The sequence below is a fragment of the Lactuca sativa genome, chromosome 8 (assembly GCF_002870075.4).
Source record: "Lactuca sativa cultivar Salinas chromosome 8, Lsat_Salinas_v11, whole genome shotgun sequence".
In the NCBI taxonomy this organism is placed as follows: Eukaryota; Viridiplantae; Streptophyta; class Magnoliopsida; order Asterales; family Asteraceae; genus Lactuca; species Lactuca sativa.
This window is the reverse complement of record NC_056630.2, coordinates 241,116,298-241,120,457: the sequence shown is the minus strand read 5'-3', so window position 1 is coordinate 241,120,457 and position 4,160 is coordinate 241,116,298. Positions and strand designations below refer to the sequence as shown.

Sequence of the window (4,160 nt, the reverse complement as noted above, 5' to 3'; positions counted from 1 at the left end):
TCCAGAAAAAAGTAAAAGCAGCTTCTGTCCGGAAGATTTTTTTGGTTATGGTGTTGGTCGGATATATTCTCAGAAGCTTTGGTCCAAGGTTCCAGAAACTGCCAAAGGTTTGATAGTTTGTCCAGTGAGTAGTGGTAATGACAATGCAATGACTTGCTTATTTATATTTTAGGCATGTTGTTTGTAAATCATTTTTGGTTCCACTTTTGAAGCATTTCTCATGAAGTCCCTGAATACAAAATATGAATAACTGAGAATTAATACATATGAAGGAATCTTTACCACAAATGAAATCAATATCATGCCAAATTGGTGATTATTATGTGATAAATGTTCAAAAGATAACTATTATTTTATCACCAATATTTATCACCAAATAACATAAATGGGAGGGTGTTGTTAAGAAAAGGACTACATATACAATATTTATCACCAATTAACCACTTTCATGAAAATATTTTTTCTTGTGATATTTTTTTCTTTTTTGGAAAAATGATAATCATATTTTGGAAAGTGATGATCTTATTTCGCGAGAGGAAAATATAAAAATGTTCTTTAATGTTTTTGTTTTTGTAACTAGGATGGTTAAAAAACCAATTTTGGAAATTGCAAAATTCGTTTCGTGAAATAAATGGTCATTTTATCATAAATATTGAAATGATATTTTTTCTTAATAATAATCTCCAATTTTTGGTATTTTCCTCATCAACCCAAAAACAATTTGTTTGTTTGACTTTTGAATGCAATATAATTTTTAAGCTAAAATGACCACCTTGCCTTCAATATCATCATCATACACTCTAGTTAGTTGGTAGCTAAATTGACATGCATTATCTCATATATATATATATATATATATATATATATATATATATATATATATATATATATATATATATATATATATATGAAAGAACATAAACAAATGAAAATAAACAAACATAAAAGGATAAACAAGAATATTGTTCGTGTTTGTTCATTTAACAAGACAAACAAGATATATTAAATGTACATAAAACCGCGTATATGCAAACATACAAATACACATACACACACACACATACACACACACACTCACACATATATATATATATATATATATATATATATATATATATATATATATATACACACACATACGTATTCAAATACACACATACACATACATATACAATAGCACACACATACACACAGACACATACATGCAAATACATACATACACACACACATAAATATACATACATATACTAACATACATACATACATAAATACATACATACGCTTACTTATGCAAAGATCCATGTTTCCCCGTATTATCATCATTTTTATTATTTCATACATTAAATGTATTTTATTTCACCTTATTGATGTGTTAAACGTTATTTTTTTCGTTTGTTCTTTTGTTTGTGTGTTAAATAAATTTCTTACGATTATTATATATTATCATTATATTTATAAATATCATTATTAATAGTACTATTAGTGATTTTTAATTGTTTGTGTTTTATATATGTAAAATCAAAACGATCGAAAAAAAATTTTAAGATTTGAATAGTGAAAAATAATAATAGTAGTAATAATAATAATAATAATAATAATAATAATAATAATAATAATAATAATAATAATAATAATAATAATAATAATAATAATAAAATTATAAAGCCGTTGATATTTTGTAGCTATTTTGTAGCTGTTTTTTTTCTGTGGGTAGTCCGTAGCTATTATGTAGCTAATTATCTACGGAATACCAACGGGCTTACTTCCATCGTTATTTTGTAGCTATTCTGTAGCTAATTAACAACAGAATACCTTCGGATATACATCCATCATTCTTTCGTAGTTATTCTGTTTCTAATTTAGGGCATTCCATTCCGTAGGTGTTCTATAAGTATTATGTAGGTAATTACCTTGGGAAGTTCTTTGTAGCTATTTTCCTGTAGCAAAACCCTTTTTTTCTAGTAGTGTAATGATTCACGAAATTTTTATGTTTTGTGTTTTCGTTTAATAATTTTCCTAGATTAATAATTTGTGTGTAAGATATTTTAGGTAAAGAATGATGATGAACGAAATTTCACATATCATGAATGAGTGTGCACAAGGCACTATGAATGCCTTTTGTTGTTCATCTCCTAAATGTACACATTCAAAATTAAATTTATGCATATAGTGTAACAACCAATAAAAATTGGTCAGAGATCGGCAGTTAAACCACCGCAAACCGTTATGCAATAAAGACCAATTGCATGAAATTTTATGTTTATAAAGTAGATTAAAGATATTTTATTTATAATTACTTTTAAAACGTCTCATACTGTTCAAATCATCTATCGTTGAGAATAGAATCGAAATTAAATTTTATTTGTGACGTTTATAAAAAATGAAATTTGAATAGATTACGTTATAATGATTCCGTGGATATATAGAAAACGTCTAAAACAGATATCGTATGAAAAAGTTACACCTCTTTAACGTTATAAAATCAATATTTATCTGATTTTCTTGAAACGAACCGTGCAGTGTTTCGTTTGGAACAACTACGAGTCTCGTAAACTATTTTTGAGCACGTTTTTGAATTCAGACTAAGATCTGTTATTTTATTATATTTTTAAAATATTTTTAAACTCGACCGAAATTAGATTTGTAAAATCTGTCGAATCCGATACTACAAATCGCAAAACTTTAAACAGATTTTCCCAGAGTTCTACTTATTGGATTTAAGATCCGTCTGACACAAGAATCAAGTGACAAAGATTTATATAGAAAATACCTTATACATATTTTTTGAAACGACAAATTTACTCTACTCTACTCCTAAACAACTCCTAATTCCACCAAAGTCTTCAATGAGACTTAAAAGTCAAAGAAGACTTTTGTTTGGAGGTTCAATCAGGTTGGAAGCTACTCTTCTCTACTCTCTACCTATCAAACAATAGTACACATATCTTTAAAAGTCTAGACTATTGCTTACACTTCTAGCTAAAGTAGTACATACACAAGATGATCTTTATGATCTTTATGACATTGCTTCTGACTTTCCATCTAAATACAATTGAATATAAATAATTGGCCATGTTAGTGCCTCTTTCCTTAATATGTTTGCAGCCCCAACTCACCAAAAACTATCTCTTCAACTTGTTTCTTCTTGTGCACCGTGGTCATCCAAAGAACACATCCACTGGGAGTGATGTTGTCAGCAAACAAAAAGAAGCAACAAGCCAATTCTTTCTTGTTCTTTTCCAATCAATTGATCCAGTGCAAACACAAGAGCAACACCACGATCGTTCTTCAATTATTCCTTGTTAAAAATCGAACTTAACATCCCACTTGAGTTCTATCGATCGTTATGAAACATCAAAACCAAATCAGACAAGAACCAGAATTGTTTACCTCGATTACTACTGAAGACGAGGACGAAGAGACTGCCGGAGATCGACTGCATCTCCCTTGCTCGCGGTTGATTAATCGCCACTGAGCCACCAATCTTCATGCTTTCGTCTTTTCCTTCATGGATTAAACACCCTACCTATCGTTGTTGCTTTGTCCATCGTATCAGCCTCCGCTCCCTGGTTCCTTTCGCAAATCGACGCCGAAGCAGCCCCCTAGCGGTGACCGTTGATGGTAGCTCTTGCTGCATTCGTTTCCTTTCTTCCTTCGAACGTCTCGAGCACCGGAGGTCCTCCTCCCAATTACGACTGTCACGGATGCGTCTCTGCCTTCCCGAGTTGCTGTCGGCAACGACACACACAGCCACGAGGGCTCGCCAGAATTAGATGGTTGGTCCTCAATTTATGCATTTGTTCCCGTTTCACCTTCGATCGACCCCTCCTGATGAAAACGTCCGTTCCTCTTCCTTTGACTCGATCTAATGAACGGATGAAAGAAGACACAACCCTCTTTGTATAATTGTTGAACTTGGCAAAGTTTATCCCTCTCCTTATTTTACAAGAGCAAAACCCACCCCTTGTGGTAATTGTTTGACCAACAGCCCTATTGTTGGTGTATAATTACAAAATCAGCCCTCCAATACCTTGCTTTATTTAAATCGGCCCCTATTGTTTCTAATGTTGGAACACAACAATTTCTTTATTTTAATTGGTTACAAAAAGGAACCCATAAATAATTTAAAGTCCAAAAGTGGTTAATTTGCGATTTATCAC

General features: G+C 31.2%; 1 long non-coding RNA gene across 1 annotated transcript; it reads right to left on the bottom strand.

Annotated features, from left to right (window-relative positions):
- Positions 1-2,740: 2,740 nt before the first annotated feature.
- LOC122195578 (uncharacterized) lies at positions 2,741-3,932 on the bottom strand. Its single transcript, XR_006185957.2, has 2 exons — positions 3,391-3,932; positions 2,741-3,298 (listed from the first exon to the last, which is right to left on the bottom strand). It is a non-coding gene; the product is annotated as an uncharacterized LOC122195578 (long non-coding RNA).
- Between the last annotated feature and the right edge of the window lie 228 nt (positions 3,933-4,160).